At 39.9% G+C, this 22,834-nt stretch overlaps 1 long non-coding RNA gene across 1 annotated transcript; it reads right to left on the bottom strand.

Moving 5' to 3' along the window:
- Window positions 1-14,138: 14,138 nt before the first annotated feature.
- LOC132499398 (uncharacterized) lies at window positions 14,139-22,782 on the bottom strand. The gene is made up of 2 exons (XR_009533841.1): window positions 22,520-22,782; window positions 14,139-14,355 (listed from the first exon to the last, which is right to left on the bottom strand). It is a non-coding gene; the product is annotated as an uncharacterized LOC132499398 (long non-coding RNA).
- Between the last annotated feature and the right edge of the window lie 52 nt (window positions 22,783-22,834).

The following is a 22,834-nucleotide window of genomic DNA, read 5'->3' as shown; positions in this document are numbered from 1 at the left end:
TAGTCCAGAGCCTGTGCTGTTTCCAATATGCCATGCAGCCTCTGTCAGGCTGGGAAGGAGATGACCACAGTGGGCTTGGTGAAGTACCAGCGGATGATTGGTGAAGCGGCCAAGGGAAGCAGGGGTGAAGGATGAGAGAGAAAGAGCAAAGGAAAGACAGAAGAGATGTGGCATATGCAGAGGAAGGTGTCTGGATGAAGGGTGGGAGTTAGCAGAGTGGTTTCTTTCACCAGCCGTGGTCGATGGCTTGGAGGCCCTTCCTTCAGAGCCGGCCAGGCAAGTGGGCTTTGAGGAGGTGTAAGGGGAAGACATTGATGAGTTGCTTGACTCCTTCAAAAAGGAGCTGTGCCTTGTGACTGGTTCCAAAATCTTTGTCCATTGACAGATACGCTTTTTCCTGCCTGGGATTCTATGGTATGAACGGTACCATAGAATGGTAAGAACACAATGAGGGTTAAAGGCATGTACTTTCTATTCATTCTACTCACTCAGCATCCTTGAGCTTCTTGGGATTTGCAGTGTGCTTTTAGTCAAACCCAGGAAACATCTGCGGTATGCTGTCTTCTCCTTGCATGTATCTCTTGGTGACATTTAGTTTCACACCCATAGGTTTAGCATTTCCTTGTTTCTTTGTGCCAAAGTTTCCAAAAGTGGAAAATTATTTTCTTACAGGATGAAAATATGTAAATGAAACTAAGAAACACGTTGCAGGGAAGATAAACAATAACACCTAGTCTTTGAGACAATGATAATGACAGGGATGGGTGGGTGTAAATTTGAGTGGTTGTCCTCAGGTTACATTTCTGCTGTAGCCTGCTGCAGGGTGATAGCCAGACTGATTACAAGTTTCGGACATGCACCATGCCTTTTTCCAGGTTTTCAACCACATTTGTTCCAAGGCACAGCTGCCAAAAAAAAAAAAAAAGGAAATCCGATAGAAAATTCACTTGGTTCCAAATCCACATAATGAAAAACCATGAATGCGAGGGGTGCTTATAGCTCTATGGACTTCCACCTAAAATTCTTTTGGGAAAAGTATCAATTTTAGGATATAAAAATAGGCATGAATGATGGTAATGGTTGTTGTATTTTTAAACTTTTAATTCTTTAATTAATTAAAAATCATCACTAATTATTTTTATTTTTAATTTTTCTTCCAGTTTTGAGATATTATTGACATACAGCATTGTATATGTTTAAGGTAGAATGATTTGACTTACGTATATCATGAACTGATGATCACAATATGCTTAGTGAACATCCATCATCTTATATAGGTACAAAATTAAAGACATAGAAAAAAGAAAAAAAAATTTTTTTGTTAGGATAACTCAGGATTTACTCTGTTAACAATTTTCATATATAACATAGAGCAGTGCTAATTGTATTTATCATAGTGTACATTACATCCCTAGTTCTTGTTTATCTTATAACTGGGAGTTTGTACCTTTTGACTGCTTTCATCCAGTTCCCCCTCCCTTCTCACCCACCTCTGGTAACTACAAATCTGATCTCTTTTTCTATAAGTTTGTATGTTTATTTGCTTTTGCAGTATAATTGACCTACAACACTATGTTATTCCCTGTTACACAACATAGTGATTTTTTTCTCTGCATTTCAAAATGATCACCACAATAAGTCTAGTTATGATTTGTCACCATACAAAGATAATCCTTAGTTATTGACTATATTCCCCACACTGTACATTTCATACTCATGACTCATTTATTTTGCAACTGTAAATTTGTACCTCTTAACCTCCCTCATCTATTTCTTTCTTCCCTCTACCGCCTTCTCCTCTGGTAACCACATGTTCATTCTCTGCATCTATGACTCTGTTTCTGTTGTTATGTGTGTTCATTTGTTTTGTTTTTTAGATTCCGCATATAAGTGAACTCATACAGTATTTGTCTTGAAGAGGGAATTTGGCAATATCTAAGAAAACTACATATGAATTTACCCTTTGACCCAATTCTGTAGGAATTTATCCTGAAGAACCATCTCCAACAATACAAAACTACATGTGCATAAGATTATATGTCGCAGTGTACTTGTAACTGCAAAATGTTGGAGCTAACCTCAGTATGTATACATAGGAGACAGACTGAATATACATACTAGAGTGCTATACCCATAATAGACTACCAGGCAGCTTTTATGGAGTGATTTTCAGGATTTACTGTTCAGTGAAAAAAGAAAAGAACAAAAAAGAATAAATAGTATGCTACATTTGGGGTAAGACATAAGGGGAAATAGGGCTTCCCTGGTGGCGCAGTGGTTAAGAATCCCCCTGCCAGTGCAGGGGACACGGGTTCGAGCCCTGGTCTGGGAAGATCCCACATGCCGCGGAGCAGCTATGCCCGTGCACCACAACTACTGAGCCTGTGTGCCACAGCTCCTCAAGCCCAGGCACCTAGAGCCCTTGCTCTGCAACAAGAGAAGCCCCCGCTCCCCACCACTAGAGAAAGCCTGTGCACAGCAACAAAGACCCAACGCAGCCAAAAAAAAAAAAAAACTTAAAAGAAGGAAATAAGGGGAAATAATATACCTGTATCTGCTCATTTTTTACAAAATGATATATTGAAAGAATAAACCAGAAACGAATGAAATTTACCTATAGAGGGAGGGTGGGAACAGAGTGGAAGGAACACAAGAGATAATGACACTTCTCTGGATAAGCATTTGTGTATAGTTTTGACTTTCGAACCATGATTTTTTGGGTCTCCTTTAGTTTGTTATAAGGGTAGCCAGACAGGTAAAATGTGGTATAATGTATCTATTATGCTGTTTAGGCTAAAGGTCAAGGTCTACATCTTTCTTTAAGGAAGTGGGATATTTTCCAAGGTACTCACTTTTCCAGATTTAAGTAGAAATGTGTGGACCTTAGCTCCATTCTTGACATTAATGTAATTGAGTGACACCTTGTACTTTTCTGTGTCCAACTTGTCAGCCTAGGGATTGGCTACTCTTGAGTCAGAAATGTGCTTTATCAGTTGTGATGCTCTTGGCCAAAAGTAATAGAAAATCCAATTCAAATTTGTTTAAACATTTACTATCTTATATAACAATCTGGAGAAAGGGCATGTCCTCAGTGACCTCATCAAGGACCTACGTTCCTTCTATCTTTCTGGGTTTTTTTTTGTCATCCTCAGCATGTTACCTTTTCCTCTGAAGTTGGCTTCTTTCATGATTCCAAGTTGTCTGCCACAGTTTCAGGGGTTGACAACACCAGGAAACAGGAAATGAACTGTGCCTATCATGTGTTCCTTTTAAAGAGCAACTTTCCTAGAAGGCCTCCAGCAGATTTCCCCTTGGCATCTCATTGGCAGAGTTGGCAAGGGAAATGGCAGTTATCATGAATGACTTAGAATAATCAAGATTAATCCTCTTAGGCTGAGGAGGAAGTGTCGTAATGCATTTGGACACTGATATCTAACAAATAAAACAAATACCTAAAACAAATAAAATTTTCCACAAGAATGGAAGAAGGGAGAAGGGGGACTGATATTGGATATAGTGCCACATCCCCTCGCCCAATGAGTGATGGTGATGGTAGGTAGCTGTATGGTGTGGTAAATGGTCCTTTAGGGAAAAAAAATCTGGGCACAAAGCAAGTTCCCTTAGAAGAAGATGTGAGCTGGCAGGCAATTATCAGCATCTCTCATATATTATTATTATCATTATTATTATTATTATTATTATTATTTTGGCCGTACCACGCGGCATGTGGGATCTTAGCTCCCCGACCAGGGATCCAACCCACGCCCCCTGCAGTGGAAGTGCGGAGTCTTAACTGCTGGACCACCAGGGAAGTCCTTCTCATATATTAACATTTGTTGCATCAGTTAACTAATGATGAATGTGATTATCTGATGGGAACATTATTTTTAAAATTTATTCCAAAATAACTTTTTGTTAAATTATATAAATATATAATCCTTGTAAAAAAGTTAAACCATAAACTAAGAAAATAATTGCAGTTGTAAAGAGGAAGGAGGAGTATGTTTATTTACTACAATGGAGTGATCTTCAGGTCTACTGGTAAGTTAAAAAGCAAGGAGGGGTTTGAAATTAAGAAAAAAAATTCCTGTTAAATTACATGAATCTTTGTAAAGGACAGTAATGAAGGCTGGAGGCCTAAGTAAGGAATGATGAAACACTGATATTAGACAATTACAACATTGTATGAAAACAGTTATAAGTGCATCTGTAATATCTCTTTTTTTAAAAAATAAAATTATTATTTATTTATTTTTGGCTGTGTTGGGTCTTCGTTGCTGCACATGGGCTTTCTCTAGTTGCGACCAGCGGGGGCTACTCTTTGTTGCGGTGCGCGGGCTTCTCATTGCCGTGGCTTCTCTTGTTGCGGAGCACGGACTCTAGGCACGTGGGCTTCAGTAGTTGTGGCACACGGGCTCAGTAGCTGTGGCACGCGGGCTCTAGAGCGCAGGCTCAGTAGTTGTAGCACACGGGCTTGGTTGCTCCGTGGCATGTGGGATCTTCCCAGACCAGGGCTCGAACCTGAGTTCCCTGCATTGGCAGGTGGATTCTTAACCACTGTGCCACCAGGGAAGGCCCTGTAATACCTCTTCAATTGATCTTGTACAGCAGATATTCCTTAACATTTATTTTCCTGCCATACTAATGCTATATTGTTTCCCTTCTCAGGATCATAATTGCTTTTTGACTTTTTAATTGAACTATAGTTGATTTACAGCATTGTATTAATTTCAGTGGTAAACATAGTGATTCAATATTTTTTTTTCTTTTTCTTTTTTTTGCGGTACACGGGCCTCTCACTGCTGTGGCCACTCCCGCTGCGGAGCACAGGCTCCGGACGCGCAGGCTCAGAGGCCATGGCTCACGGGCCCAGCCACTCCGCGGCATGTGGGATCCTCCTGGACCGGGGCACGAACCCGTGTCCCCTGCATCGGCAGGCGGACTCCCAACCACTGCGCCACCAGGGAAGCCCTGATTCAATATTTTTATGGATAGGATCATAGTTTTTATTTATTTCAATTTTGGAATTGACTTGAAAAGAGATAGTATGTATCCAAAATTCCACAATAAATAGATCAAGTTTCTCAAATTGAAAAAAAAAGAATACAATTCCCTTTGCAATAGCATCAAAAAGAATAAAATACTTAGGAATAAATTTAACATAAAGTGCAAAACTTATACTCTGAAAAACTACAAAAATATATAAAAGAAATTAAAGAAGACATGAATAAATTGAAAGACATCAAATATTCATGGATTGGAAGACTTAATAATGCTAAGATGGATGGCAATACTTTCCAAATTTACCCACAAATTCAACACAATCCCTATCAAAATCCCAGTTGGCTTTTTTTTTCCCCAGAAATTTATAATTTATATGGAAATGCAAGGAATCAAGAATAACTAAACAATCTTCAAAAAGAAGAACATGGGCCTCCCTGGTGGCGCAGTGGTTGAGAGTCCGCCTGCCGATGCAGGGGATACGGGTTCGTGCCCCGGTCTGGGAGGATCCCATATGCCGCGGAGCGGCTGGGCCCGTGGGCCATGGCCGCTGGGCCTGCGCATCCGGAGCCTGTGCTCCGCAACGGGAGAGGCCACAACAGTGAGAGGCCCGCATACTGCAAAAAGAAAGAAAAAAAAAAAAAAAAAAGAAGAACATGGTTGGAGGACTCAGTTCCTGAGTTCAAATTTACTACAAAGTTACAGTAATCAAGACAGTGTGGCACTGGCATAAGGGTAGATATATAGATCAATGGAATAAAATTGAGAGTCCAGAGATAAACCATTACATTTATGGTCAACTGATTTTCAACAATGGTGCCAACACAATTAAATCAGGGAAAGAATAGAAAAGTCTTTTCAACAGGTGGTGCTAGGACAATTGAATATTCACATGCAAAGGAATGAAGTTAGACCCCTACCTCATGCCATACACAAAAATTAATTCATAACTATGAATCAGAGATTGAAATGTAATAACTAAAACTATAAAACTTTTAGAATAAAACACCAGAGTAAATCTTTGTGACCTTGGGTTATGCAAAGCCTTCTTAGACATGATGCCCAAAGTATAGCAACAAAAGAACAAGTAGATAAATTAGACTTCATCAAAATAGCAACAATTAAAAAAAACCCTTGGGCCTCCCTGGTGGCGCAAGTGGTTGAGAGTCCGCCTGCCGATGCAGGGGATACGGGTTCGTGCCCCGGTCTGGGAGGATCCCATATGCCGCGGAGCGGCTGGGCCCGTGAGCCATGGCCGCTGAGCCTGCGCGTCCGGAGCCTGCGCGTCCAGAGCCTGTGCTCCGCGACGGGGGAGGCCACAACAGTGAGAGGCCCGCATACCGCAAAAAAAAAATAAATAAATAAAAAATAAAAATAAAAAAACCCTTTTGTGCTTCAAAGAACACCATCAAGAAAATGAAAGACAACAGAATGGGAGAGAATATTTGTAGATCACACATTGATAAGGAACTTGTATCCAGAATATATAAAGAACTCTTATAACAGCAATAGAAAGACAAATAACCCAATTGATAATTGGGTGAAGGATTTGAACTGACATTTCTCCAAAGAAGATATACAAATGGCCAATAAGCACATAAAAAGATGCTCTGCATCATTAGTATTAGAATATGCAAATCAAAACCACAATGAGTGGGACTTCCCTGGTGGTGCAGTGGTTAAGAATCCACCTGCCAACGCAGGGGACAGGGGTTTGATCCCTGGTCCGGGAAAATCCCACATACCGTGGAGCAACTAAGCCTGTGCGCCACAGCTACTGAGCCCGTGTGCCACAACTACTGAAGCCCGCGTACCTAGAGCCCGTGCTCCACAACAAGAGAAGCCACTACAATGAGAAGCCCATGCGCTGCAACGAAGAGTAGCCCGCACTGGCTGCAGCTAGAGAAAGCCCACACGCAGCAATGAAGACCAAACACAGCCAAAAAATAAACAAAAACAAACAAACAAAAAAACCCCACAGTGAGTTAACATCTCACTCCCACTAGGATGGCTATAATAAAAACAATGGGTAAGAACAAATGTGGCAGGAATGTGGAGAAATAGGAACTCACATTGCTGGTGGGAATGTAAAATGGTACAGCTGCTTTGGAAAACAGTCTGGCAGTTCCTCTAAATGTTAAACATGGGGTTATCATATGACCCAGCAATTCTACTCAAGAGAAATGAAAACATAAGCTTACACTACACAGTAACTTGTACACAAATGTTCAGAGCAGCATTATTCACAATAGCCAAAAAGTGGAAACAACCCAAATGTCCCTCAACTGATGAATAGATAAGTAACATGTGGTGTATCCATACGATGGAACATATTCCGCAATAAAAAAGGAACAAAGTACTGATACACATACAATATGGATAAACCTTGAAAACATTATGGTAAATTTAAAAAGCCAAACACAAAAGAACGCATATTGTATGATTCCATTTATCTGAAATATTCAGAATAAGCAAATCTATAGAGACAGAAAGTATCAATAGATGAGTGGTTACTTAGGGCTAGGGAAGATGGGGGGATTGAGAGGGAATGACCAAGGCAGGCAGGGTGTCTTTTGGGGATAATTAAACTGTTCTAAAATTGTGGTGATTGTTGCATAACTTTGTGAATATACTAAAAACCATTAAATTGTACAGTTATTTTTATTTTTTATTGAAGTATAGTTGATTTACAATGTTATGTTAGTTTCAGGTGTACAGCAAAGTGATTCAGTTATACATATATATATATATTTTTTCACAGATTCTTTTCCCTTATAAGTTATTACAGAATATTGAGTATAGTTCCCTGTACTATACAGTAGGTCCTTGTTGGTTATCTACTTTATATATAGTAGTGTGTGTATGTTAATCACAAACTCCTAATTTATCCCTCCCCACTTCTCCTTTGGTAACTATAAGTTTGTCTTCTATGTCTGTGGGTCTATTTCTGTTTTGTATATAAGTTCATTTGTATCATTTTTTTAGATTCCACATATAAGCGATGTCATATGGTATTGTCTTTCTCTGACAGGCTTACTTCACTTTGTATGATAATCTCTAGGTCCATCCATGATGTGGCAGATGACATTGTTTCATTCTTTTTTATGGCTGAGTAATATTCCATTGTATAATTATACCACTTCTTTTTTATCCATTCATCTGTCAATGGACATTTACATTTTAAATGAGTGAATTGACTGCACAGTAGCATACCATTTATTTTAAAAGAAAGAATATAATTGCTTATATATCTAAAAATAGAAGGATAAACAGTAAAATGAATGGTTGTTTATATGGCAAGGGAGGGATAAGCACAGACAGGACGGGGTAGAAGCTAGATTTTTGTTTGTTTGTTTGTTTGTTTGTGGTACGCGGGCCTCTCACTGTTGTGGCCTCTCCCATTGCGGAGCACAGGCTCCAGACGCGCAGGCTCAGCGGCCATGGCTCACAGGCCCAGCCGCTCCGCGGCACGTGGGATCTTCCAGGACCGGGGCAGGAACCCGTGTCCCCTGTATCATCAGGCGGACTCTCAACCACTGTGCCACCAGGGAAGCCCAAAGCTAGATTTTTTTCTAATAGTCTTTGTCCTATAGACTTGACTTTAGAACCATGTAAATATTTTATATAGTTAGAAACCAAAGTTAAATTAAAGAATATAATGCCTAAAAATTGAAATCAAGCATAAACAAATTAACCTAACTATGTATTGAGTTGGTGGCATAATCACATGAGGAATCTAAGTTACTTTAAAACACTGTAATTGACTACGCATCCCTATTAGAATATATCCTGATAACAAAAGGAGTTACAAAAAGCACCCCCCCTGCCCCCAACAAATAACAGTTTTCAGTAATCATACTGTGGTGGTAGTGCCAAGACTATTGCTCTGAGACTGTTGTTTGTACATGGTGGGATAAAGCAAATGAGTAACTGGTGTAGTTTAGGCATGGGTAAAAGCAGATACAGATTTGAGATTGATGCGGGTAGTCCTGATTTTGAATTGGACATATTAGTATAAACTCATGTTGTGTTGTATCTTTAACCAACAAGGACACATTTCCTAGCTCCACTAACTGGAAAGGTCTAGAAACAATGAACCACTCAGTAGCAATAAACATCTTTAGCAGATTGTGGCCTCTAAAATAACCATTTCCCACTCAAAAGAACCAGGGTTCCTTGGAGAAATGGCTGGTTCCATGTTTGGGGCAGGAAATGCTAAAGATGAGTCTGGAACATCTTGTCATTTAGAAGGCAAGGAAGCTATCAGAGACTTAGAGAGTTGTGTCAAAGAACTCAGGAGCTAATCAGAAGAGATTCCCACTGGCTAAAGACAGGACAATTTGAGCAACAATAAGAATGATAATTAAGAAGGATTAAACACATCAAATATTTAATTCTTTTTTACTTATCTTTTTTACACATCAAATATTTAAATACATGAGTTTAAATAAGTAAATATGATACTAAAATGATACTTTAAAAAAAAAGACCTCTCACTGTCAATCTTTGATAGATGTGAGAGAACCAGCTCATAATTTTGAAAATTGGTAAATAGAAAGAATTGTGTTAATCCTGCCTTTCCTACATGAACTGTATTTCAGGGGAACCAAATAGATTTGAAGGGAAGTTTCTATGCCTTTGAAATTTCCTCCTTATAGAAGCATTTCAACAAATAAGTGAATTATAGAATAACACCATTTTGTAAACCTGAATACATTAATGTGTCAAGGTAATGATTATCAATAGCTGCTAACAATATAAAAAAAGAGAGACAACCATAAACCAAAAAGATTGCCAACACCAAATGTTGGAGAGGATGTGAAGCAACTGGAACTCTCATACATTGATGACAGAAATGTAAAATGGTACAGCCACTTTTAAGAACTGTTTGGCAGTCTTTTTTAAAGTTAAAAACTCATTTTTCCTCCTAAGTATTTAGCCAGAAAAAAATGAAATGCCCATAAGACAATATGTATAAAAATGTTCATAGCAGCCTTATTCATAATAGCCCCAAACTGGAAACAACCCTAATATCTATAAACAGGAGAATAGATAAATTATGGTACATTCATATAATGAAATACTACTCAGCAATAAAAAGGATGAACTAGTGAACTGATATATCAACAACATGGATAAAGTTAAAAGGTAATATGTTAACAAACGACACAAAAGAGTACATGCTGTATAATTCCATTGGCATAAAGTCCAAGAACAGGCAAAAGTGTCTATGGGGATGGAAGCGAGAAAGTGGTTGGCTCTATGGGTGGAGGGGAATTGACTGTAAAGACTCAGGAGATAACTTTCTGGGGTGATGGAAATATTCTATATCTTGTTTTGGGAGTAAACTACATGGGTGTATACAATTGCTAAAACAAACTGAACAGTTAAGATTTGTGCACTTTATTTTAACCCATTTAAAAAGACAACCAGATTTTTTGTGCCTCCTGATGGGTGTACACAAAACTCACAAAATATCCTTGACAAAAACATTGAATCTGAAATCTGATCAAGCTCCTAGATCTAAGTATCAATTTATAGGAAACAGAGGGAACAAAGAAACTTATTTAATAACATTCTGGGGATGTGAGAGCAAAACTCAGACTGTGGGGAACTTTATTGAAGTATGGTCTTTAGACTCCCGCAAGGGGCCCTACTTGCGCCCTCCTCTAGCTGCGTCCTTTCAGATGGGGCAGGAAGTCCACGGGACCAAGGGGATATGCCACTGCCCCTTCCAGACCATGTTCTGGCTCCCTAGAACCTGAACTTCTCACTTGATACAACCTACGCCTGCTTTCAGGGCCTGCATGGGCCTCTCCTTTAGTTCATCTTCCCAAGGTTTGACTGTGCAGCCAGGGGTAGCTGTTTGCAGAAGATGTAGATTGAGCTTAGAGATGTGGGTGGGAGGAGGGGTGGGGGCTGGAGGGGTGGGCAGGGTGTCCTTGAGAAGGAGATGGAGCCAGGGGTGGGAAGAGAATGGGACAGCCTGTGGGCCACGGACCAGCTCTCCTGTACAGCCACAATCCAGTGAGGAACTCTAAGGAATCTGAGAATCCAAAATTCTAACTTGGCCTTCCAGGTCTAAGAGGATTTATTTGTCAGAGAAGGATCATAGAACATATTTAACTGTTAGCTGGAGTTATAGCATTGAAATCCTTAGATATATGGTATTTCGGGCTCCATTTGTACTACTGTCCCAGGTCTGTAAATGTGAGGGTCAGGCCTACTCTCAAAACTCCTAAGCTCAAACAGCCCAGTTACTTCCCCAAATAAATTTCAAGAAAAAAAAAAAAAAAAAAGAGGAGGGAGGGAGAATCTATAGATTAGGAAATAGGTGAACTGATTGGAATGTCTGGATCTCAATCTAACTGTAAAATGATGTATAAAACAATAAAAAATTGGAACACTGATTGGATATAATTGATTTTATGAAGAAATTGTTAGGATTTTTTCTTTTTAGTATGATAATAGTATCAAGATTATGTTTTAAGGAATTCCCTGGAGGTCCAGGGAATTTAGGGATCTGGGTCAGGGTTAGGGTTAGGGCTCTGTGCTTTCACTGTCAAGGGCCCGGGTTCCATCCCTGGTCAGGGAACTGAGATCCTGCAAGATACACAGCGCGGCCAAAAAAAAAAAAAAAAAAAAGAAAAGATTATGTTTTAAAAGCATCCTTGTCTTTTAGAGGTACATATTAATATATATATATATATATATATATATATATGTATATATGTATTTATTTATTTATTTATTTTTGGCCACGCCGCACGGCTTGCAGGATCTCAGTTCCCAACCAGTGAAAGCCTGGAATCCTAGCCGCTAGGCCACCAGGGAAGTCCCCGTATTAAAATATTTACAGATAAAATGTTTTGGATTTACTTCAAAAATAGGGGTGGGAGAGGGAGTGGGTTGGAATATAAACAAGGGTGTCAATTGAAGCTGAGTGGAGATACATAGGAGTTCATGCTCTTCTCGCTTTTGCATAACCTTGAAAGTCACTCGCAATTCCACCAGAGATTTCCATTACTAACATTTTGTTAAATATTACTTCTATGTGCACTTACCTATTTATATAAATAGGATCACAATGAACATGATGCTTTGTAACTAGCTCTTTTCACTCAAAAGTATATTTAGTCTCTTACTTATAACTTTAAGTTGTTTCTAATTTTTAACTAATATCATAACAAATCATTTTCTGGTTTGCCTGATTATCACCTTTGAATTCATTCCTAGAAGTATCACTGCTGGTTCAAAGTATACATATTTAACATTTTGATACATGTTGCCAGATTGCACTCAGAAAGGCTGAACATACTTATATTCCCACAGGACCCTCTTTCACTTCTCTGCCAACACCAACCTTTGTAGCTTTGCTAATCCAATGAAAACATGTTATCTCATTGTTGGGATTTTTTGTATTTCATAACTAGCAAGAATAAACATATTCTCCTATGCTTATTAGCCATTTGTAGAGTGTGTGTGTGTTATTTGCTTGTTCATGTTCTTTACCAGGTTTGCCTGTTAGAGTGTTGAACCTTTTTATTGACATGTAAGAGCTCTTTGTGTATTAATGACATACACATTTGTCATATATGTTGCAAACATTTTCTCTTGGGTTGTTGCTTCAACTTCAATTATGGTATATGTGTGTGTGTGTGAGCATTGTTTTTGTTGTTGTTGTTTTCCCATGTAGTAATTTTTAATTTTATGTAGTTTAATCTAAGCTTTAATAGTTTTGGGCTTTGGAGTCATGTTTATAAAGTCCTTTCTCACCACAAGACTATAAAACTATTCACTCTAATATTCATTTATTCTTACAGCTTATCTTTTCTTTATTAAAACAGTGTTGTAAAAATGTAAACGTTATAATACTTAACATAGAATTGAATATTTCTTGTAATTTTTACCCCAAAGATAAACACAATCAATACTTTATATATAACATATAAAGTATATATAAATTATAAATATATAAGTATATAGAAATATACTTTGTATATTATATTATACACATATATATTTAAAGCTTCATGCATCTTGGACATCCTCTTTTGTCAATATACATACATCTACCTTATTCTTTTTAACAGTTGCATGGTAACAAATTGTATAGATCAGTTTTTCTCAGTCTTTTTTCCATTATTATCCACCTAAGACATTAGTTTTTCCTTATTCACCACCCCCCTGCCATGAAATTTCAATACCGCATATATAGTGTGTATCTGCTTATGTACCTTATGTACCTTTATTGTATAAAGCATATTTATGCTTTATACATTAAAAATGGTTTATTTTGTCTCCTCAAGAACCAATTTTCACTTCCTTGGTTGTGATATCACCTCTTTGAGAATGCATGGTATAGATATTCCATCCCTTATTTATTAGTCCACATGTGTATATAATTTTTGATATTCCAATGCTATATTATCCGTATTTATCTTTATACATATATTTTATTTCTATAGCATAAATTCCTAGAATTAAAAAGCTGTGTCAAAAGGTATCAACATTTAAAAATTTAGCAGATACTGCTAAAGATTATTCCAATTATTTGCCAACAAATATATACTGAAAATCTGGCTTCAATTTTTATATTTAAGTCATAAATCCACTTGGAATTTATTCTGGGATGATGAATAAGGGATTTTTCTCACTCATTGTCCTTAAATACTTTATTGAACTAATATTTTCTTGATTTACCATATATTAAGTATGGTAAATACTCCTATATTTACTCAGGCTTTGAATTCTGTTCCATGACTTTTTATTCCTACTCCATTACCATCCTATGTTTATTATTCTTGCTTTATGTTTTAATATCTGATTATACAATTCCTTTTATGAATTCTCCCCCTATTTTCTTGGTATGTTTAATGTTTTTTTTTCTCTGAGTGAATTCTGAAGTAATTTTGCTTAGTTCTAAAACCAGAAAAAAAAACCTCTTAAACTGCTATTGGGATTATACTAAATTTGTGGATTAACTTAGTAAAAACTGTAGAATATCTTATAGAGTACATTATACAGTAACACATTTAACATAGGGCATAGAAACAAAAATAATGTTGATTTAATGATGTATAACTGTGTTAGGATGTTTTGAGTAGTAAATGATAAAAATCCAGATAAAACTCAAGTTTAAGCATAAAAGAGAATTTATTGGCTCATTTAACTAATAAGTCCAGTGATAAAGGTAATCTTTAGGCATATCTGGATCCTTGGGCTCAAATAATGTCACCAGGACTTCTTTTCTGTCTCCCAGGTTGGTTGGCTTTTTTAGTTTCAGTTTTAGGCAAGCCTCCATGTGGTAGCAAAGGTGGCTTGTCTCCTCCATGCGTAGATGGTCTTCAGCACCTGCAACAGCAGAGGAAGAGAATCTTTTTTCCTTATTGTGTAGGTGAAAGTGCTGCTGATGGCTGTTATTGGCCAGAACTGGATTAAGTGTAGGAGTTGGGGCAGGGTGGGGAGTTAGTAATCAGCCTCACTTAAATCACACAGGCTACACATTGGGGAGGGGTGGTTCCTTGAAAGAAGGGATGTGGAGTAATCAAAAATGTAGGAGTTTTTGGTATTATAATACGTATTTACTTATATAGAGAGGATTTGAAGAAATATTACTAAGTTGAAGTTCTAACACTATTTTTCAGCATATGAAACGTTACTTTGAGACTTTAAAGGTGAAAAGAAACCAGGGAACGGAGTAGGAAGATATGTTGAGGGATTAAAAAATTATCTTTGTTGGGCTTCCCTGGTGGCGCAGTGGTTGGGAGTCCTCCTGCCGATGCAGGGGACACGGGTTCGTGCCCCGGTCCGGGAAGATCCCACGTGCCGCGGAGCGGCTGGGCCCGTGAGCCATGGCCGCTGAGCCTGTGCGTCCGGATCCTGTGCTCCGCAACGGGAGAGGCCACAACAGTGAGAGGCCCGCGTACCGCAAAAAAAAAAAAAAAATTATCTTTGTTGTTGAATAATATTTGTTAGAATTATAATGCTGATTTTTGACAAATGACTCTCCTTTCTTGATCTCATTACTGTTTAGATCCTCCAACATTTTGCTTCATACATTTATCCTTTTTTCCAACTTAATCCTCTCCTTCTCTTCTAGTTTTTTTGTTTTTTCCCTGCTCCAAAGGAACTCCATTCCCTACCTCCTAAACAAATCAAAAGCTTCTTAATTCTACTGGTCTTTTAAGCTCCTCTCCTTATATTCATTGGCCAACTATAAAGAAAATGTTTAGTTGACAGTCATCAGTGATTTCCTTAATCACCAAATCAGGTGGCTTTAGGTCTTCCTCCCTGATGGCCTGCTGTCTCTGTAGTATTTGGACCACCTTTCTTTCTTCAAACATGAATTCTTAATTCCTATGAAACTCATTCTTCTGATGTTCCTCTTATCTTTCTGATGACTTCTTCCCTGGTTAATCGGTTGTTTTCTTCTTCCTTACTTTCTTTACATGTGGATGATCTCTAGGTTCTGGCTTCAAACTGTTTCTCTATTCACTAACTTGCAGTCTCAAACACTTCCCCATTTTCTAAAGAAAGGCAGGCACCTTTCTATTTAGCTGCTTCTGATCAGTTCCTCCCAATATCTGCATGATCCAATCCTAACTATCCATTCTCAAGGCCCATCTTAACTTCTTCTTCTGCAACAAATTTTCTTTTCTGAATCCCATGGTGCCTTTTTTTTTTCAAATGTATTTAATTTTTTTAAAGATTTTTTTTTGATGTGGACCATTTTTAAAGTCTTTATTGAATTTGTTACAACATTGCTTCTGTTTTATGTTTTGGTTTTTTGGCCTTGTGGCATGTGGGTGGGATCTTAGCTCCCCAACCAGGGATGGAGCCCGCACCCCCTGCATTGGAAGGTGAAGTCTTATCGACTGGAAGGCCAGGGAAGTCTCAACCTTTTCTTTTCTTTTTTTTTTTTTAATCTTTAAAAATTTTATTTATTTATTCATTTATTTAATTTTTTTGGCTGCATAGGGTCTTCGCTGCTGCACGCGGATTTCCTCTAGTTGCTGAGAGTGGGGGCTACTCTGTGTTGCGGTGCGCGGGCTTCTCATTGAGGTGGCTTCTCTTGTTGCAGAGCACGGGCTCTAGGCGTGCGGGCTTCAGTAGTTGTGGCACACAGGCTTAAGTAGTTGTGGCTCGCGGGCTCTAGAGCGCAGGCTGAGTAGCTGTGGTGCACAGGCTTAGTTGCTCCACAGCATGTGGGATCTTCCCAGACCAGGGCTCAAACCTGTGTCCCCTGCATTGGCAGGCGGATTCTTAACCACTGCGCCACCAGGGAAACCCCTTTTTTTAAAAAAAATGGCACTATTTTTCAAACTTGGATTAGTTACTTATGTATAAGACTTGTCTTACTTTCTGGCCTATAAGCTTCTTTAAAAACATCTTTGAGGGCTTCCCTGGTGGCACAGTGGTTGAGAGTCCGCCTGCCGATGCAGGGGACACGGGTTCGTGCCCTGGTCCAGGAAGATCCCACATGCCGTGGAGCGGCTGGGCCCGTGAGCCATGGCCGCTGGGCCTGCGCATCCGGAGCCTGTGCTCCGCAATGGGAGAGGCCACAACAGTGAGAGGCCCGCGTACCGCAAAAAACAAACAAACAAACAAACAAACAAAAAAAACATCTTTGAATTCAAACCTGTATCTCTTTTACTGTGTGTGAGACGCAGTGTCTTGTATTTATTTATTTGTTTATTCAACATACATTAAGCACCTACTATATATGCACTGTGCTAGGTGGTGAAAAAAAAATTGTGGTTCCTGCCCTCATAGGATTTTAATCTCATGAAATAACAAATGCATATTGAGATATATATTTTATAAAACTTTGAGAGAATGAATCTTACACCTGTAATTCTTCTTTCATCTTCTCTCCCCAAACTCCTGTCCTATATTTCCTGTACCTTTTCCTTGACAATCCCATAGATTTCTCAAACTCAAAAGCTGAATTTGATTCATGTGCTGTGGACACCTATAACTGAGAAGTTTGTCCAGTGTTTAAAAAACTCACATAGGCTTCCCTGGTGGCACAGTGGTTAAGAATCTGTCTGCCAATGCAGGGGACACGGGTTTGAGCCCTGGTCCGGGAAGATCCCACACGTCGCGGAGCAACTAAGCCTGTGTGCTACCACTGTTGAGCCTGCGCTCTAGAGCCTGTGAGCAACAACTACTGAGCCCGTGTGCCACAACTACTGAAGCCTGTGCGCCTAGGGCCTGTGCTCCACAACAAGAGAAGCCACTGCAATGAGAAGCCTGTGCACCATAACAAAGAGCAGCCCCTGCTTGCAGCAACTAGCGAAAGCCTGCGCGCAGCAACGAAGACCCAACGCAGCCAAAAATAAATAAATATATTAAAAAAAAAGAATGATAAGTGTTTGAAAGAAAATAATTAAATATGAAGAAAAAGGAAGAAATCAAAGAGAATACCAACATTTCCCCTGGGTAATGAGGAGGATGTGGTATACATTAATATAAATACTAAAATCAGGAGAAGGTTTGGAGACAGAAGGTGTTTGTGAGTTTTTTTTTTTTTTTTTTGCAGTACGTGGGCCTCTCACTGTTGTGGCCTCTCCTGTTGCGGAGCACAGGCTCTGGACGCGCAGGCTCAGCGGCCATGGCTCATGGGCCCAGCTGCTCCGCAACATGTGGGATCTTCCCAGACCAGGGCACGAACCCACGTCCCCTGCATCAGCAGGCGGACTCTCAACCACTGTGCCACCAGGGATGCCCCTGTGAGTATTTTTTTTTAAATAAATAAATTAATTAATTTATTTTTGGCTGTGTTGGGTCTTCGTTGCTGTGCGCGGGCTTTCTCTAGTTGTGGCGAGCAGGGGCTACTCCTCGTTGCTGTTCATTGCGGTGGCTTCTCTTGTTGTAGAGCATGGGCTCTAGGCACGCGGGCTTCAGTAGTTGTGGCACACGGGCTGTAGAGCACAGGCTCAGTAGTTGTGGCACGCAGGCTTAGTTGCTCCGCGGCATGTGGGATCTTCCCGGACCAGGGCTTGAACCCGTGTCCCCTGCATTGGCAGGTGGATTCTTAACCACTGTGCCACCAGGGAAGTCCCAACACTTATCATTCTTGTTTAGGGCTTTGTTATCTACAAGAGATTGAAAATTAGTAACTAGCCAGCAGAGGTGTTTTGTTTGGTCTGCATAATATTCTTAAAAATATGATATTCTCATTTCTCTTGAAAAGTAAGAAAATCTGGCAACACTGGGTCCTCATTCATGCAAGAATGGCTGGAGTTTTCGATGAGACATCTGAAATACCACTCTAATCTCTACCACTTCTTATTTTTCTTATATCCAGTCCATTTCCTCATTTATGAAACATTCTTAATCCTTAATTTAGGCGTTTGAGTTTGCAATCTCTGGCCTATAAGGTCACAGAATGTTAGTACAGGAAGAGATATTAAGGATCATCTTATGTAATAGTCTCTTCTTCCTTCTCTCTATCGTGTAAGAGATGGAGAAATTGAGATCCAAAGAACTTACAATTTTATACAGCTGTATAGAGCCCAGTGTAACAGGGTTCTATTATATGCCATTAGACCCCTTCTGCACTTTGGTGGGGTAAATCCCTAATTTGGACCCAGTGTCCCTCAAATTCTCCACCCAGGGCCCTCACATAGAATTTTCAGGCTCAGGATGTCTGTGCTTTAAACTCTTGCTTTATCAGGCCCTGAGGCCTGAGACTTTTATCAGGTATGCTCTAAGTGAGGCCACTTTCCTGTGAGGTTCTAGAAGGTTATGAATCTTAAAAATCTATCCCCAGTCATTCTAGCCTTATTCTTTAGTGCTTACCTGCATATATCTCACATTCCTGGGTGTGTGTGTGTGTGTTCCAAAACATACCCTATTCTTTTCAGTCTCTTTGATTCGGTTTAGCACTATTTTTTTCCACCTAGATTATCCTTCCCCAATCTCTGCCTGATATAACTTTTTCCATCCTTTAAAGTCTACTTGCATGTTATCTCTTCCTTGAAGTGCAGTAGTTAAGAAGGTGGTTTGCATGGGACAGACTTGGTTTGAAATTCTGGCTCTGTCCTTTACCAGCCATGTGACCTAGGACAATTAATTTCTGTAAGCCTCAGTTTCCTCATCTGTTAAGGGGGAATAACACCTCCTTTTACAAATGGGTTGACCATGATCCCACTGGTTGAAAGTACTGTAGGAATCTTGTCTCACTTTTTTTCCTCAAATATTGTCTTTTTTTTTTTTTTTTTTTTTTTTTTGCGGTACGCGGGCCTCTCACTGTTGTGGCCTCTCCCGTTGCGGAGCACAGGCTCCGGACGTGCAGGCTCAGCGGCCATGGCTCACGGGCCTAGCTGCTCTGCGGCATGTGGGATCTTCCCGGACCAGGGCACGAACCCATGACCCCTGCATCGGCAGGCGGACTCTCAACCACTGCGCCACCAGGGAAGCCCCCAAATATTGTCTTTTAAAAAAATTTTGTTTATTAATTTTGGGGGGCTGTGTTGGGTCTTTGTTTCTGCGTGTGGGCTTTCTCTAGTTGTGGCGAGTGGGGGCTGCTCTTCATTGCGGTGTGTGGGCTTCTCATTGCGGTGGCTTCTCTTGTTGCAGATCACGGGCTCTAGGCATGAGGGCTTCAGTAGTTGTGGCACACGGGCTCAGTAGTTGTGGCTCGTAGGCTGTAGAGCGTAGGCTCAGTAGTTGTGGTGCACGGGCTTAGTTGCTCCACGGCATGTGGGATCTTCCTGGACCAGGGCTCGAACCCGTGTCCCCTGCATTGGCAGACAGGTTCTTAGCCACTGTGCCACCAGGGAAGCCCTACAGCATCATTTTAAATGGTTCAAAGCATCCCACTACTGCGTATCAGGGTAGTCAGTCAGACTGCAACTCTACATTCCCTTCCTAGATAACCTGTGGATGCTCTTACTTAAAATAGTATGACTGAACTTCTCTTATCTGCAACCACATTATCCAAGTCTAAGAAGTATGGGTGTAATATATTTAACCTATCTTTTTTGGTGGACAAACTGAAATGAACTCCACCCAGCTTAACATATGTATGCAGTTTTGATTATTTCCTTTTGAGAACATCCTGGAAGTATAGTTGCTTAGTTAAAGTATAAATTTTAAGGATTTTGATACATATTTCTAAAATGCCTGGGGAAGGGGGACATGTACCAATTTCTATCCCCACCTGCAATGCTTGTTTCACTGAACACTTGCCCAATGCGTATACTAATTTCTTTTTAATCTTTGCCAATTTAATAGGCATTTAATATGCCACTTACATTTTTAGCTAATGTGGCTGAACATACCTATTTATTGGCCATTTATATATATATCTTTTGACATATTTTTGTTACTCTTTTGCCGATTTTCAATAGTTTTAAAATTACTAACATCCATACCTACCTTGACATCCTCTTTCCTAGTTCTGCCTCCTATCTAAGCTAATTTATGTACCTGATCTATGGATCTCATCTCCTCTTTCTTTATGGAATCATTCAATCAGTTATTCTCTTTCTTGGCATTATCTTTAACTACCAGGTTTTTTTCTCTTATACTAACAAACACCACTAAGTCTGTTCTCCTTACAGAGAGACGCTAACATTTTTCTTTCACTTGCCATTCTCCTCTGGCTACTGACCTTTCTCTTCTCCTTTACAGCCAAACTTCTTGAAAGAATTGTCTTCACATGCTGCATCCACTACATCCCAGTTTCTTAAACTCATTACAGACGGTTTACATTAAGGTCTTCAATGCCGTCTTTGTTGCTAAGATTTTAGTAACAGAATTATATCATATACATGTGAAAAAGCAGGACATAAAATGGTTTTCCCCAAATATACTCAACTATGCAAAAATATTTATGCAGAGAAAATAACTCATATGTAATACATGAAAATTTTAAGTTACTTCTGGATGACTGGTTTTATTTTCTTCTTTTAAAAAATATCCTCAGGGGCTTCCCTGGTGGCACAGTGGTTAAGAATCCGCCTGATAATGCAGGGGACACGGGTTTGAGCCCTGGTCCGGGAAGATCCCACATGCCACGGAGCAACTAAGCTCGTATGCCACAGCTACTGAGCCTGTGCTCTAGAGTCCATGAGCCACAACTAATGAGCCCGTGAGCCACAACTACTGAAGCCCACACGCCTAGAGCCCGTGCTCCACAACAAGAGAAGCCACCACAATGAGAAGCCCGCACACCGCAATGAAGAGTAGCCCCCACTCGCCATAACTAGAGAAAGCCTGTGTGCAGCAACAAAGACCCAACAAAGCCAAAAAGAAAAACATATATATATATATATATATATATGTATGTATCCTCAGGACTTCCCTGGTGGTCCAGCAGTTAAGACTGCGCTCCCAATGCAGGGGGCCGGGTTTGATCCCTGGTCAGGGAACTAGATCCCGTATACCACAACTAAAGATCCCGCATGGGGCAATGAAGATCCCATGTGCTGCAACTAAGACCCCACACAGCCAAAAACAAAAAGTCCTCAATTTAATTAATTAATTAGTTTATTTATTTATTTATTTCAGTGGTTACCCTTGTTTATTTCATTTTAGTTCACATTCCTTTAGACTAGTTAACAAAGGTAGTTTACATTTATCCAACAAATATCTGTTGAGAACCAAACGAGCCGAGCATCAATGCAATTGAGATAAATATAAAATATGCCCTGCTCACAAGGAGGTCTCCAAAGTTGGAAGAACAGATGTCACTAAATGAATCATAATTACTATGATAAATATCCAAAAGTTCATAAAGAAGAGCATATTCTATCTTGAATGGGAGGTGGACAAAAGTCCCAGGGAAGGACTGTAAAGGACATAATACCTAAATGAGGATTTGAACAAAGAAAATTAAGGCAAGGAAGAGCATTTTTACCATTTGCAAAAGGAGAAGACTTGAAAAAGCATAGTTCTGCAGAAATTAAAAGTTAGCTGGGGGCTTCCCTGGTGGCGCAGCGGTTGAGAGTCCGCCTGTCGATGCAGGGGACACGGGTTCGTGCCCCAGTGCGGGAAGATCCCACATGCCACGAAGCAGCTGGGCCCATGAGCTATGGCCACTGAGCCTGCGCGTCCGGAGCCTGTGCTCCGCAATGGGAAAGGCCACAACAGTGAGAGGCCCGCATACCGAAAAAAAAAAAAAAAAAAAAAAAGTTAGCTAGAACATAAATGGGGGAGTTTAGCATGGAGAGGGAGGAGGGTGGTAATTAACGTCCCTTTGTGGCCAGAATTACACTGTGATCACAGTTAAAAGTGATTAATCCCACACACTCTATTTTCTGTTCATTACATGGAAAAAGATATTCACATTGTTTATTTCCCTAACGGAATTCAAAAATTCCTTTTGGGGAAAGTAACATTTTTCTTCATCTAAAATCCTTATGCCCTTACCATATCTCAAGGGGCGGTCTACAATTTGAGTGTGAATTTTAAGTTCTCAATTTGTGGCCCCATAAAATGTCCTCAAACAAGAATTTACGTTGATATTAGAACACATTACAGTGTTAATTAGAAATTCTCAACTTACATTTTCTGAGAGGAGGCAGAAAAGTAAAGAAATGACAGGAGCCTCTGGGCTACTTCATTTGGCCGAAAGGCTGAAAGAAGGGGTCGTGACCCAGATTCCCAGAGCTGGCGCTCCCGCCTGGGGCGCGACTAGATAACCTGACAGGACAACTGTCTCCTGAAAGGGCCCTTCTTCCTTCTTCGCTCATCCCACATGGCCTCTGAGCGTCTCAGATTGTCCAGCTAACGGCGCCAAACCACGGATAACCGCCAAGCGCCTCCGGTTGCCCCGGTAACAGACAGCCGCACTAACCCGGCTCCCTTAAATCTTCCCAGA

Source organism: Mesoplodon densirostris, chromosome 11 (assembly GCF_025265405.1).
Source record: "Mesoplodon densirostris isolate mMesDen1 chromosome 11, mMesDen1 primary haplotype, whole genome shotgun sequence".
NCBI lineage: Eukaryota > Metazoa > Chordata > Mammalia > Artiodactyla > Ziphiidae > Mesoplodon > Mesoplodon densirostris.
The sequence above is the reverse complement of the archived record's forward strand: the minus strand, read 5'-3'. Positions and strand labels throughout refer to the sequence as shown.